The 16,166-nt window shown below is 39.8% G+C and overlaps 1 protein-coding gene across 5 annotated transcripts in view; it reads left to right on the forward strand.

The window, feature by feature from the left end:
* The window catches only part of SCN2A (sodium voltage-gated channel alpha subunit 2), a 76,381-nt gene that overhangs the window by 4,617 nt on the left and 55,598 nt on the right, over window positions 1–16,166 (forward strand). Inside the window, exon 1 of one of the 5 annotated variants that reach the window (XM_042040777.1) lies at window positions 14,757–14,839. The exons of the other annotated variants lie outside the window; for them this stretch is intronic. The gene's annotated coding sequence lies outside the window, so the exon portion shown is untranslated. Of the gene's footprint in view, window positions 1–14,756; window positions 14,840–16,166 lie in introns of those variants that run through there. 5 annotated transcript variants of the gene reach the window in all.

A 16,166-nucleotide genomic window follows, 5' to 3' on the forward strand; every position in this document is an offset into this window, starting at 1 on the left:
CAGCAAAATGAAGGATGGCAGCAGGTTCAGCCAGCCTTTAGCTTAGCACTTTGGTTTCAAAGGCAGCATTGGTGCTGTATGGAACTGTACAAGCCTACCTGATTATTTTGGCCTGCTACCTTATGACTCCATAGCTTTCTGGACACTGATACTGAGTTAACTTAATTAAGGCTACAACATTTTCCCATCTACTGCTGTCATTTCTTTCACAGCAGGGTGAGTGTTGCTTTAGTTGAATTACTAGCAGGCTTTCAGAGTGGGGCAGAAACAGTCCTCCTATCTAAATGGGTGTTAATTATACATTATTTTTTTCTATACCATCTTCACCATGTCTCACTATCCTCAGTGTAACTGCAAAATCCTCCACAGAATTTGACCCCAATGTAGTTTTGTTTGATGATAAATGTAAATGACTCACTCTGAAATTAGGAGTCTGACTCAAGTTCTCTAAAGCAATACACTCTGTTCTAGACTCACCCATTTGTCTCAGCAGGATAACAGATATAGTAGGAGCTGGATTCCATACATGTATACAAAATGGAGACAGATACATGCAAAAAAAATTGACAGTCTGTGATCTCAAGAAAAATAGCAGTCGGAGTTTAATTAATCATAAACTGCATGGAGCAAGGTTAGAAACAAATGTCCTTTGCCTAGACACTGGGATCTGAATTTGCTGTTTAAAAATGAATTCCATGAACAGGTGCCAGCACCTGAGTATCTAAACAAACCATGTGCTTATAGGCAAGTGTATGGCAAATTTCTAAACAAATACTACAATGAAACAAGAACTCTGCCCAGGATAGTTGAAATTTGACAGCCTATATCTAAGTATGCTCATTGTATTTTGTGCATTAGTAAATATTTGTACCAACGGCAAACCAGTGGAAAATCCTACTTTTTGGGCTACAAGGCAAGCTTTGTTAGATAAGTCTTCCCTCCTGGAAGGCTCTGGCAAAGTTATTTTAACTGGCACTGCAGCACGCAAGGTCGTATCCCAAGAGTTTAACAGGTGTATTTGTAGAGTGTGTGAGCTCCATGTGTTTTCTCTTTGCTGAAAGTCAATAATGCAACCATGGAAACTAAAAGATAAGTACTGACACCAGGCAGGATGAAAAAATCTTCCATCTGTAGTTGTGTTAACCTGAAAGCAGACATGGGGAAACACTGCATGATTGTTTGCAGATTGAGACTTCAGTGATGGCTGCACTAACACCTTGTGCAAATGCATTCACACAGGTTAGATTTTTCAGTGCAGAGGCTGGTTTCCATTTTATAAAATGAGAAGCACCACAAAAGTGCTGACAGTAAACAGCCTCCCAAGCACCACGATAATACTACTGAAAAGTTCTCCTAGTGAAGAAATGAAAATATGCTTTGAAAGTACTGGGGAGCAGGTTGAGCTTTACTTTCCGTTAGCTTCTGGAAAATACTAATAGATGAAATGGAAAGCACAGAATTTTACTCTCAGAAGCAATGGGAAGATGGAAATCTTTAAAGTTATTAAGGAAGTCAATTTGATTAGAAAGAAATAGACTGTAAATGTTACTGGGCCACACTTATAAGAGTTACTTTTCAATAGAGTAACATTTTACATCATGCAAACAGTTTACTTTTGTAGTTATGTTGGCTAAACATATGCAATAGTAAGAACATTATCAAGACTTATTGTTTCAATTTTTTTTATGGTATTTTCAGTTAGAGTTAACATTTAAAGTGCTTCACAGACTTAACATTTGTGACTGTAAAAAGATATTTGTGCTTTTGCCAGCATAAGATTTTATGAATAACATGATCTTTGATCTAAAGCAAAGCTTTGGCCCTCTAAGCCAAGCCAAAGGCAGGTTACTCTCACAGAGAGAAATCCGGTACTTTACTCCACTAGTATCCTTCAGGGGAAAAAAAAAATGAACATAAGCCTCACAGTATGATGATGATGATGACCTTTAATGTTGTATGAGACACTTGGGTGTTATTACTCATGCTGATATCTTGCTCTGTGGAGTGGCAGGGGCTGGGAACTCTGGAGAAGTGTTCTCCATTGCTGGGAAAGGGATTATATAGCTTTTCTCAGTATTGACCTCACTTCCAAATTAGTTCATGGATTCACACATTCTGAAAATAATCTGTCCTTAGTGAGAAAGATGAAGGATATGATGCAGAAATGGAGTGAGCTGGTGAGATGGTATAAATATTGTGAGGATGGGGAAACAGCTCTGGAATTGTGATAAGAAGAGGAAATATCATCTGGGAATCTAGAGAAGAGGGACTGATGGGCAAGAAGCAGTCAAATGTAGGGTGGGGGAAAGAGAAATTTTAGAAAGGTAAATTGAGTTTATATGAAAAAAGCAGAATACATTATAAAGGAAATATTGATTTGTGTATCCATGTTTCTGTATGGAAATAAGCAGTGTGGTGTGCACAGCTCCAGTGGGAAAACCTCCTTGCTGTGGTACAGCTCCAAGTTGCAGGTGATGCTGTGAGCAAGGAAGGCTTCTACGAACTCTTTGGGGAGCTCCTGTATTCCCTCTAATCAGAACCTGTTTTGCTGGCTCAAACATAGTGGGAAAGGAAAAACTCTCCTGAGGAAGTTTTTAATATCTGCTCTGTTGTTTTATTCACACGTACCAATAAATGCAAATGGAGTATATTAATAAAAACCTGTACACTTAGGAAATTATTCTGAACTAGAAAAAAATTATGGAACTCCACTGAACAAATTTCAGTTCCAAACAGTCCAGTTACAATTGGCTGCAGTTGTGTTTTAGCTTAGGATTTTGTAGATTGTCCTCAGCAATCCTTCTTTTCCCCATAGTTGTAAAATACTATAATGAACAAGCCTCCACTCCTCCTTTTTTTTTTTTAAGTTACCTTGAAACTGAATCTGCATTTTTAAAGAAAGTGGCTGAACTTTAGAGCTGTTAATTGTTTTCTTCCTCTTATGAAAACAATCAGGAGCTCTAAAAAATTAGTTTGGGGCAGACACATGATGTAAGTATTCAGCTTTCCATTTCTGGCACATTTCTATACTTCTGTGCCACTTCTTTTTTTCTTAACATCACTACCCAGGAAAGTGATGTCCAAGTATGAAACAAGGCACCCATGTTATTGCAATAATACTTTGCCATAAGATAACTTACTAAGGTTTTCTCATTAATTTGGTGTGTTCCAGCTGAGACTCATTTTAAATCAGGGGACTGGTATAATCCACACTGTGCAGAATGTCAGAATAAACACTCATAACCATCTCCTCTCATCCTACACTTATGAATGTGCATTGCTCCCTCAGGCCTTTCAAGTTTCTTGATGGAATAGTGATACTACCTTCCTGCTCTTACTTAAGCACATGTGTCAGCCACAAGCACTTTGTCCCTCAGGATAAATTGATCCATAAAGATGTTTTTATAGTGTTCAGAATACTCTCGGTTTATGTCTTGATATGACAGTTAGGTTTTTAGGACACTATAAAAAGCAAACAGAAATTGGGCCTGGCAAACTGTTTCAGGATTTTTTTAATGGCATTTCTATTTAATTGTGGGCCAATTAACTACTCTGTTTCCTTTCAGATAAAAAAAAAAAAAATCTTCTCAATTTAATAGAGACTTGTTTAATGCTTTCTAATGTTATGTATCTGACTGAGCTTTTCATTACCCAGAGAAACAAATGTGCTGGTCAGGTCACCAGGGAGTAGCGATGATATCTGCTCTCTTCCTTTGTGTGGGACGTTGAGGGGAGGAAGATGCAGCTCTAAAGTTTTCTAAGAGTTCCTGTACAATGATCTGGGAAATCCTATATAACCATTTGGCTGTGTTCTGCACAAATCACCAACCATATTACTCATCATAGGATCTAATTTCATGCTGTTTGGTTTAATTTCTCCCTTTTGGTTGCCAAGTTTTGAATATACATCCAGCCTTATGTATCTCCCACTGGTGACATCTTCATTTAAAATACATAGTTACTCAGCTGTAGACATGCCTGTAGTGTGAAGCTCTGGACAGTTGGCAGAACTTGAACTCATAATAACTATTAAAATTACAGTAATTAATATATATTGTTAAGTACTACAACAGGAACATTCAATTCTCCCCGTGTCTGTCAGTGTTTATCAGAACGCAGACCCCATATATTTTCATATGTCATTCTTGTTCCCAAACCACACATGATTCTGCTTCTCAGAACACAAAATGAGAACAATGGTAATAGGTGCAAAGTAAGTGGCTGATATTTAGTAAGGAGGTGTGGAAGTAAAAGGATCCACTAAATACTTCACATTTTAAAAATTGCATTAAAAGTATGTTAGTAAGTGGCAGAATCAAGCACTCAGTTGTGGAACACTGAATTAAGGCTGTCTTTACATTCTAGAAATCACACATATGATTTGTAGCCACCTGTGAAAACAGCAGTTGGAGTGAATTGCCTGCCATCAGGCAGTACTGAGTACTCATCTCTCGCCCTTTCTAGTCAGTCCAGAGACAGGCACTTCTAGGGCACAGCTTGCCTCATCGTAAGGTAGATATCTGAAACAGGTCAGAAGAGTTGCCTTTTAAAAGACCTATTTTTCTCCAGTAATATGAAAGGAGTTCAGATTGGCTTAGATGCAGATGCCAATAGATACAGGCATGTGATGCCACAGAAGGCAAACCCTACTTGTGGCATGCCCAGTTCTCCAAGACAGTATACAGACCTTGCACAAAGGACAGTGCTTTTTGCCCACATAGTTAGCATCCTTTTTTTCCCCTTCCCACTAGTCACTTCTCCTGATCCCTGTGCAGCACCAATGAATCAAGGAAGCCGCTTCCAAAACAAATCTCACTGCTTTTAAGAGCTCATCCATATTGTATACGACATCAGACAGTGAACACTGCATTACAGTGACTACTGAAAAATGGACCAAAATTAAGCAGATCTCAATTCTATGCTGTCATTTCAGTCCTTCTTCCTACAGTAATAGGTGCTTTTTATTGGAGTGGTTGTACACTATTTTAGGGAGACCATATCGATACACATATGAATGAGTTATTGAATACATGTTTACACATACTTCACAGAGCCCTTGTCACCTTTATACTCCTTTATAAACACATTTTCACATCTTTTTGTCCATCCTTCCAATTAATTCCAGTCCACTTATCTCAGGTTTTTATTCCCTCTCTTGCCCATTCATCCCAAGCTTTTTTGCTTTCTCCTATCTCTCCTTGCCCCATTATACTGGCTCCCCTGCTTCCCTTTTCCTTGACTGTTTCCCAGCCTGGTCTCCTTTGAGGTCAAACTGATCAACCTAGATGAATTTCTTGATCATAATAATCTACAAGTCTTTTAGTTTTTCATGTCCCTCCAACCAGCCTGAAGGACTACTGTAGCCAACTTTGAGAAAGTTGCTTTATCCAGGCAGACAGTTCTTACACATATCATTTCCCTGGAGGTTTCTTATGCTGCTGGTCTTCAGCCTGACCTTTTTTCCTAAATGCCCCCTTTTCCTTCTGTATTTCCTTCTGGGTTTTTATGGCTTTTTTCTTGTTTTTGGTTTGGTTTCTTTAATAACCAACATACAGGATGATTTAGAACAAAAAGATGAAAGCATGCCCACTCCTGGGCCAGCAGAGTCCACAAAGACAGACTTCAGCTGCACAAAAATCCCCTCAGATGGACAATGAAATAGTAACAGAAAAATGCATTGTCTTTGTAATGCACAACTTTAAATCTCTGGGGTGTTCTTTCAAATGCATGCAAACTAATTTTTCAAAATTTTTCAACTCTAGGCAAGTATTATAGATACCATTCCAAAAGAAAAAGTCCAAAATTCAGAATGTGACTTATTCAGGCTTTGAAAATTGGCAGCTATAAAATGTTAAGGGGAAATATATATATGTAACTTTTTTCTTGGAAATAGTTGCTTTGAGCTGAAGCTTCCCTCCAAAAATTGGTCTGAGGCAAAAATGGAAAGTTTTAGCCCCAGCACTCGAAGTTTGGCATAACCAAGCAAGGGGGGAACAAAAAAAAAGGAAAAACAGGACAGGTCAAGGTCAAGTATCTCAGTAATAAACGGTACTGTCAGCCCCACCTGCAATTAGCATGAGACATGACAACCTGTAACTAGTACCTGGCTTGGACCCATCTGCACTCTGTCCCTAAGGATATAGTAAAAACTGCTAACCCATAAACCATCATAAGACAAAAAAAATATTTAAAAGTAAATATGGGACCTCGTCTGTGACTTAATTTCCAGAATCACTGAAGCCACTTTGCTTCTGGTTTATTTGAAGTGGCACTTTACTGAAACAAAGCCAACTCTTCCATTCCAGTGGCAAAGGGAATCTGGTGGGGACCATGCATGAGAAAGGAAGTTGTGCTGTGTAGTTGTGCTTTTTTTGTAGTTGTGCTTTTGTGTGTGTGTGATTCCCTCTCCTTTAGAGGCCCTGAAATGTTTCCAGGTGCAGCTCCATAGTAGGGGCATGAGTACTGCTTATGAGGAAACATTTTGTGGCATCCTGCCCTTGAAGGCTGATAGATATCCAGGGAGTTAATGCTTCTTTCAAGCTGCATTAACTCCTGCAGGATCCCCTTGGCAGCTGGTGCTGTGCAGCTGCAGGGAGCCTGTCAGTGTCAGTACAGTTCCCGTGGGGGAAATTCTCATCTGTTATCCATGGAGATATTTGTTTCCCCCATGTGGGATGGTCCTCGCACTTTCCATGCCTATTGTGTTTTGGGTTTGGAAGTTTCTCAAGAGGCAGTTGTTTGTTACTAGTCAGCTATCTTTGCCATTACAAGCCTATTTAGAAAATCCTCCGTTTAGATCCAGATTCTCTTTGTTTATTTTGCAAAGTTACAAATTGGACATGTACTTCTTCATGTCCTCTCACATATACCAAGTCAAAACTCAGGCGTTTTGGCATGTAGTGGATGAGGCTAATTTTTTATCAAAAATATACCAACAGCTTGAAATGAGTGGAGATGATGTAAAAACTGTCCCAGCACCCCACTCCCCAGGTCCGTTTCTATGGTTTTACAGTCACCGTTTCCTATTTAAAAAAGCCCCATAACACACCCGCCCACCCGGAGCAGGGGAATTGGCTGGCTGCAGGCAGTAGGCAGCATGGCCGACTCTCTGTATCCAATACAGACGGTACACAAATTTAACTGAAGGAGGGATGGTGATCCCCCACTTTCTTCCCGCCCTGGTGGTAAACCGAATTCGGCTCCATCGCTGCTCAGCTCAGCTCTTGGGACAGCAGGGGGGGACCTCGTCCGGCGGTGCTCCGCTGTCCCTCACTGGTGGCTCTAGAGGAAGGGCGGGTTCCCCACAGCAGCCCCCCTGCACGTCTGCCTCTCCTGCCGTTATCTGCCCTGAACACCTGCTCCTTCCCGCCCTCCTGCTTCTCCCGTGTGACCGGGCCCGGCTGAAGCTGCCAGGGGCAGCTCTCCCTCTGGAACAGGCCGTGTGTCAGAGGAGGCTTTGCGGGAGTCTCCGCAGCCCGCGGGCGGCGGCGCTCCCCCTGCGCAGCGCGGTGCCGCAGCCGCCGGACCGGTTGCTTGGCAACCTCCCCTGGGCGCCGCGCCATTGCGGAGCCCGGCAGCTCCCCGGCCGCCTCCCCAGCCGCCTTTTCACCGGGGGCTGTCGCTTCCAGCGACACCCGGCTGCCCGTCTTCCCTCGCCGTGGCAACGGGGGGTGCCGAGGCTCAGGGCGGCGGCTCGGCTGCCGCACCTGCGGCGCCCGCCGGCGGGGCGCGCTGGGCGGTGGCGCCCGGCGGGCTCCGCCCTGCTCCCCCTGCCTTGCTCCCCCTGCCTTCTTCTTGCTGCCTTCCCCGGCTCGCCGCAGCGCTGGCGGTGTCGGCCTGTTGGCGCTGCCAGGTTACAAGGAGCGGGTGGAAGTGTTTTGTGTGGAAGTGGAAGTTGCTCGCAGCAGTTCATGGAGGTGGAGGGCTCGGTCTGTGGCCCTTTGTCCCTGGCTCGAGGGGAGCTTCACTGTCGGCTTCGCTGTCGGAGCCTGACCTGGGCTTACCTAAGCGATAGCTGGAAAGGCACAGTCTTGTTCACAGGTTGTGTTTGCAACAGAAGACAGTAAGAGGCTATAAAAGTGGAATCACAGAGTATTTCCCACAGTCGCCTGTCAGTAGGTTCAGAACCGTGATTTATTTTGTTCATCCAAAACTTCTAGACAGATGTTAGGGGGATGTTAGAATCTCCCCTCTACCTGGTGCCTTGTATCCAGAAAGATATAAATTATATTTGAATTTTCTGTAGCCATGCTGTAGTTAAGATTAATTGGAGATTTCATTCTAAACATCTTTACATAATGCCCATACTGGGAATGCTAAAGTCTGAATTCTGGTTTGTCAGGAAAGAAATCGCAGCATGTTTTATTAACAGCATAAGTAGTCAGCACATTCTCCTATTCAGGCATCTGGAAATATCTAGCTCATCCCATACATATGGCACTTCTGTTATCATTACATCTTTGAATTGTATATTCATTCTCCCCACACAAACACACTAAAAATGGATATGTCTCTAGCCTGACACACAAGACTCTACTTGGGGGGATAGTTTCTCACGATGGGTATCAGGGCAAAGATTGATTTGAATAAGAGCCCACTGCAGCTAGATAGCTGAAAGGCTGTAATCACTTAATCAGCTTCATTAGAGATTTGGTGAATACTCTTGCATTGTCTTCCCACATTGCTGTTTGATTTGGAGACTACTTGTCTTTTTGTCAAGGGAAACTTGAACTGTTGTTTTGAATCTTTCTTGGGTGTAAATCAGCCTTTGTTTTTTCCTATGGTCAAGGAGCACTGGAGGAGCTCATTAAAGTCTGGCAGAAAGTTTATCTCACTGTATTAAATAAAAAAGTTAAGAATGGTATTTTCATCAAGTGAAAAATCCAAATTGTCTCATACTAGAAAGTAGGATTTAAGGGCCTCTTATCTGGAAAGACAAGTAGCTTTTTTATTCGGGCACTGACATTTGATTGAAAATCAGCAATTGTTCAAAGGACAATTTCTGATAGAAGAGGAAAACGGATTAATTTTAACAAATGCAAGTCATTTCCAGTTATTGGTTAACAATAAGTAAAGATAACAATTAACTGATTTCTACCAATGTGTTTTTCATACTTCTTTGGAGTACATCTTGCCAGAGACCTATGGGTAGTTTCCTGAAATAAATTTTAAAGAGAGTAAGAAAATTGATTTGAAAGACCCCAAACTTTCCCAGTATGGATCTTTGTATATCTGTTTTTACATTGTATGATCCTTGCTGCACACTTTTCTTAAAACACTGTCCTGATGTCCATGTTGAAAGGAAAATTCAACAGGAATCAATCCTGGTCACCTGCTTATCTTGGAAGAGCAATCCTGAGGCTGCTGTAACTGATCCTTAGATTTGCTAGCATTTAGGCATTTTAATAACCCTTTTTGCCTTTTAATTCTGGTTATATTGGGTTCTACACCAGGCACGGGATTTGTGCTGATATTTGTTGGCTACCATTGTTAGAGCCATGTTCTGCTCCATTGTTCAGGCTCTGGAGATCCATTTGTTCATACTCTGGTGCCTTAAGCCTTTTGATCTTGCACTTAGGTGAGGCACTCAAATTTGGAAGACACTGAAGGTAGTCAGCTAGTCCTTTGCTCTCTAAAGTAGGAGGACATCTTAAGACTCCTAATTTCTTTTCTGAAGTGTGATGGATCAACTCTTTGATCTGTCTGAAATCTGGCCATTTATTTACAGTTTTCAGCCAGACCAGTGAGCTGATCTGGCTAAAATGCAGAGGTGCAGAAATGCTCAGGCCAACACAGTGGGAAATGAGTAGGGTAAGAGTGGGTGGAAAATGCAGCTGTCCTTTCTGACAGCACTATCTCATACTGGCTTAAGGTTTCAAGTAACTGCATTTTCAAAGGTGACTTGCTAGTTATACATCCATCTAAAATGTTGGAAAATGTGTAGGAAGCTGTATTTTTATATAGCTCTTCTAAGAGCCTTTTGGAAAGATTTGTTTTGCAGGAACACCTACTGTTCAAAGTGCACAGTTCAGTACATTGATATTGGATAAAGGGACCTCTGTCTCAGCTCTGAACAGACAGTGTAGCATTGTATGAAACACACAAACCTCAAGCACAGGAAAACTGATGTTTATTTGCTGTCTAATTTCAGCAGTGGAACAGTGAAAACGTAAATCTTAGCAGAAGTACTGCACCAGCTCTAAGCCTTCCACCTTCCAACAGGGCAATCCCATGTTATACAATCTTTGATGCAGTTCCATGGTGTGCTGACAGATCCAGAAGGGCTACAGCCCTGTGAGACAGAACAGGGTATTTCCAGCATTTATTTTACCCATGTATGAAAATAACTGTCATGTGAGATGCAAGTGAGAGAATGGATTAATATAGCTTTTCTGAACTTAATTGTTTTAATTCCCTTTTGTCAGGCTAGGGGAAAAGGAAGGCACTGGAAGGAGAGAGATGTGAGTAAAGAGAAACTGGGGGCAGATCTCTCCTATTCCACACCAATGCTTCCTTAGGCACTCTTGTGCCTTTCTCTGTAAAGAAAACCTTAGGATTTCTTGCATGTGATGTAATTTTTTTCTATCCTGCAGCCCCACCGACTCTTCAAGGACTTTCTCAGCCCACAGTGATTGAAATCAAACCCTCTTTTTTTCTGCTTCTCTGGTATATAAACAATAAGCTCTTACTCCCTTGAGGCCTGGGGAGAAGCATAACAGATGAGCACAAAAAATGAGAAACCTACACTTATTAAGACCCTAAAACAGTGAAGGCCTCTTACAAGTTTCTTGATTCTCATCCTAATCAGTTTTGCTACAAAACTCACACTCACCACTGATCTTTTTCTTCCAAGTTCTAGCATTTCTTAAAATCTTTGAAAGATTGTCATGTGTCTACTCTGTTAATTCTCTTTTTTTCACTGGTAAAAGGTTTTCCTAAGAAACCCTCTTGCTGCAGTTTAACCCACAACTTATCTGTATGCTAGGTAAAAAGAAAATTCCTTTGCTTCCTTGGAAGAGCTTTTTGGACATATAAAGACAGTCACTCTGTTTTCAATCAATCTTTTCAATGTAAAATTAAGATAGAAAGAGCTCAAATCCTACATTTCCTTGGAAGCTTTCAAATATAGGATCTCTTGGATCCTACGTTTCCTTGGATGTTTTATTTCTGTGTTCTGAATTATTTCCATATTTTTTTTGAAATATAATATGCAGATTGAACATACTGCTCCAACTTGAAGAGTAGACCAGTTAACAAGTTTATAAATCCAAGTACTTGCTTTTTTTTTTTCTTATAAGACTGACAGTTTTCACTCATGTTTGGTTTGTGGTGTAATAAGTACTCTAGATCTTTTCCTGCAGATCTATTGGTGGGGTTTTTCCTTATCCTTTAATTTTTCAGTTACTTATTCTTGTCTAAGTATAAAATGTAGAACTTATATATATCTTGAATTGCGTCCCTTTTTGAGCCCATTTTGTTGTTTGTCAGGACATTTTAAATTCTAATACTATTCTCCTGTTTACTTGTAGCCCTCCCAGTTTCTCAAAGCTAGCAATCATGTTTTTCAGTCACCTAGATCACCATGAAAAATTTAGTAGCATAGTAAGTATTTTAAGTAGCACGGGGGGAAGAGGTGACAGGAATTTTTTATATTCAATGAATTTGATTAAATGGATACTATTTACAAGAAGAAAAAGCTCCACTTAGATCTCTTTTGCTCTTTCAATTAAAATACTATTTCATTTTAGAGCATAAACATAATGGGGTTTTTTTTAAGATTAAGGTTCTTAGAGTAGTATTAACATATTTTGCAAACTACAGCAAGTATCACAGTAACCTACGCTTTGGTCAAAGTTGCTTGCCACTGTTAAAATTTTGGGATAGATTTTGTTTAATTTATTGTTTCAGCAAAGAAGTGGAAATATGCCAATGTAATTTTCTCCTATCATAAAGTTGGAAGGCATTGTCAAAGACTGAGCAAGCTATTATACAGAAAGGACTAGATGAGCTTGATGACTGGTGTTACTGGAACGAGATGAAGCTCAGAACTATAAATGAAAAGTCATGCACTTAGGGACAATCTAATGTAGTACAGGGACACACAGCTGGAGAGTGAAACGATCACAGAACCAGAGAATGATGGCAACTTGCCAGTTGTGCATTTTAATGCTTTGCTTTGCCTTTGAACAAAGACAATTAGTTTTTGCAGATTTCTGAGGAGAAACTGGTAATCTATTTTCCTTCTGATTTTATTAATCAGGATTGTCTATAGATGAGGGCTCCTAGGATGTCAGGAAAAGATTTGGAGATTTCTCTTGGCTCTGTCCTGTCCAAAATCATTCACCCTCATGTAGAATTTCTTTACATACGACACTGAACACTTCTTCATCTCTGCCCTTTCTATGGGCCATGTGTTTCACCAGATGATTAAAGGACAATGTCCAATTCAAGCCTTCGCACATGCCACAATAGAGGGAAGATGAATACCATTAGTGATAAAATTGTTCATAAAATGTGCCCATGGCTGTAGGTGGGAAGCTAGACAGCAGTTGGAAGTGACTTATTAGCAGAATTGCCATTCGTATTTTGTTTTTTAGGTAAATTTTGACCGTGTTCACACAATAGTTCTTAAATATAGGCTATGTTGGATTGAGTTTTGATTGATATTTTCTATTCAATTTATTAATTTTCCCTTTCTATCTCTAATAATTCTGTTACTTTTACTATAGCTCTGTGTAGTATCTAAATATTTTAATGTATTTTAAGGATTGTTACAAGCTTCTCTAGGTGTATTACTGTTGCCTCCTCTTTAGAAGTATATATATTTCTCTTTTAGACTGCAAAGATGATATTGCATTTCCTGTCTAGTCTGTCTCGCTCAAATACTTGTTCATTTTTCCTTACAGCCTAGTAAGACTGTAGACCCAAGCCCCTAAGGCAATGGGATACATTGTCCCCTGGCTATTTCCTTTTTATCTTCTCTTTTCACTGTCCTTCCTAACACTACGCATATAGATTGTATAGTGGAAATAAAATTGAGATTTCTGGTAATTTCAGACCCTTACGATAAGAAACAAATAATCAGATGCTGTAACTTAATATACTACTAATGGAAGAATGAAGCTCCTTTTCCGTGTGAATTAGCCCAGCTTTTGAGGTACTTGATTTACTGTAACTTTCATACATAAGCAGTTGCCTATCCATACAAATAAATAATCAAAGTGCTTTTGTAGATAGAAGCTCCTCTGCTCCTCCTGTGGATCTGTGTTGTCTCACAATCCTCTTATTTCGAGACTTCAGAACAGCCCCCCCAAAAAAAGTAGTCCTAATTAGAGCCAGCCAGAAATTTTCATCCAAAGCTTCTTAACCAAAAAAATTGGTTACATGGAGTTATTTGTAAACATTTTGTTGATTTCTTTGAATCATCTGTGAAAATGGAAAACTCTTTCGAAAGAAACACTTTTCTAAAAAGGCTGTTAACATTATTTTAAAATATTGTGTAATATTTAAATAAATCAAAACCAAATCAATACTTCTGGTGTGGTTCAGTTACAGTTTTCATTTGACACATTTTTTCTTAGTTGTTGAAAATTTCAAAAACCTTATTTTGACCAAGTCAAACTCTTCATTCTCTCATCACAATTACAAAAGGAACAAACTATCAGTATTTCCCTCTCCATTGTCTGTTTTTCAAAGCCACAGTGACATTTCTTCAGCTACTCTATTCATTCCTTCTGCAACATCTCTCACTTTAGACTGACCTTTTGCTTTTTATTACTTTCCACACCTTTTTTTTTTTGTCCTCTTCATGGCTGAAGAAAAGGAGACGGCAAAGTGAAGGACTGCCAGAAGATCTGAATGTGTAGATACAACAATGTGTCTTGGTTGAAAAGTTTGGAAGAGACTTGTGTACATATAAAAGAAGGAGGGAAGGGCAGAAGATCGATGGTGAGGTAGGAGAGAGGTAAAAAAGTTTTATTGGTGCAACAGGAGAAAAAGTACGAATATCAGTAAGCATGGAATATACAGAACAAGCAGAAGAGTGGAAAAAAGTAGGATGGCATTTCAGTGGAGTGGTGCCTGAAGGGGGTGTACTACTGATTTGCCACAGAGAGGGGCTTACAGTGCTCCCAACCACCTGCTGCAGCAGGGCACAAGAATAGATGATTTCTGCACAGGAACTCGACACTGCAATGAAGACTCAAAAGTGCCCTCCTTCCCTCCCATTGCTGGCTTATCCTCATTTAGAAACAATGCACATTGAACATACTGTATACATTTATTTTAGAATATTTACACAATCTATAGCTTAAAATAATCCAGACTGCTGATAATACAGTTTCAGCAATTGCTTTGGTTGTATTCTGCCTGTGTAACCTCCATTTTTTGATTTCTCTTTCTTTTCTATCCTTTCTACTTTGTTTCTATCTCACCTTCACAGTTTTAAGAGCTGTGGTCACATCAGCAGTAGCTGCTATGTATTCAAAATAATTTTTGAGAATCTTGAGACTTGACTGGTTATATAAAATCGTGTATTTTAGTCCAAGTGTCTCAGTTTAAGCAAGTGTTCAAGCATGCAAATTCTTTACCATTTCTGAGAAGAATTTATGGGTATATATCAGTACCATCTACTGGCAAAAAGAGTTACAGCACTTAGTAGACTCACACAGGAAATGCCAGATTTTACTTCAAGAACCAGGATCCTTCAGCAGGAAGTTAGGTGTGGTCTGTAAAAGGAGAATTTAAAAAAAAAAAAAAAAAGGAAAAGACATGATGGAATTTTAGCTGCAGTCTTCCCTGGTGCCATTCCAAACCCACATAAGTGCAAGATTCTTCACTGGTAATGAATTTTTAATTGTTTCCTGCAGTATTAAAACAGAATTATGCTTTTCTTTTTTCTTTCTTTTTTTTTTTTTTTTTTTCTTTCTGTGATTAAAAATAAAATCTGACAGGATTCTGCTGCAGGACCACTTTCATTTTCCTAATGAACCCTTCTGCTGCTAGTAGTCAGTGCAGCTTCCAGCAGCAGTTTGGTACAGACCGTTCATGACAGAATGCACCAGGTGCATTTGCCTGCAGTGGGAAGAGCATGCTCACCGGGAGACCTGCAGGAGTTGGGATGTGTGTGGATGTTTGTGTAGGAGGAAGTGGCTGTGTGCATATGGTTGAAAAGGAGGAGAAAGCATCATGTTGCAGCTTATTTAGCAGCCTTCAAAAATACGAATTTGTTGCGGCTGTGCTGGAGTATGTGTGCTAAGTGAGAGTAAAATAGGATCAGACTGATTGTATTCAAACTGTTGTATCATTTTAATAATTGTTTCTGGGTATATTGTCTTACTCAGAATTTGTTACTTTATTGCATTTGCTGTATTTTTAATGTGCTTACTCAGAAGGACTCCTGAGAAAAATTCTTGTAGGCTACAGCAGAGATACTGTTTGTGATTTCAGATCAAAGTATTTGCATTGGGAATATTTTCCACTTGTTCTTTTTAACTGAACTGCCCAGAAACATTAAAAAGCGATGGTCCTGCACTTCCTAGTGAAATTTGTGAAAAATATATACAATTGATATGATATCAGACATGAAAGATCTAAGTGCAGTATGTAATGATTAAAAATAATTTTTGTTTAATTCAGCAGTTCTTCCAGTGCACAGTGTGTTGCCAGGAAGGGGATCTGAATACAGGTGCTTATGCCTGAACCTTGTTTCCTGAGCTGGCAGCTCTGCAAAGGCAGCATATTTGTACTCGAAGAGAAGGAGCATCTTGTATTGCTTTCAACTGATCCTTCTGGCCTTACACGGCAAGAGTGGATTCTAAGAGTCATTTCTGGTCCGTATAGCTAGAGGGAGGATTGGTCCAAGATGCAGCTTTCAGAATAATAAGGAGCTGCATTGTCTGGAGTCTCACTCCTCAACACTGAACCAAATGCTTCAGAACTGTTGATTCCTCACACTGAATGCAGTGGAAAATATCTCCTGCTTTATTCACTAGAATGAATAACATTATCCTTGATAAAGGCAAAAGATGTTATTGCATTGCATGTGACTTTTTTTATCAGCCTGTAGAGTTGGCAATCTATTGGTGCAAGCACTAAGTGAATTTTAAACTAAATGTTTTAGGAATTGATACCTCTGAGACAACTCTAAGAGGCAAGCTGCAAAGGAA

This window comes from Corvus kubaryi, unplaced genomic scaffold, assembly GCF_017639235.1.
Source record: "Corvus kubaryi isolate FWS band 111438036 unplaced genomic scaffold, C.kubaryi_AGA036_p1.0 37396, whole genome shotgun sequence".
In the NCBI taxonomy this organism is placed as follows: Eukaryota; Metazoa; Chordata; class Aves; order Passeriformes; family Corvidae; genus Corvus; species Corvus kubaryi.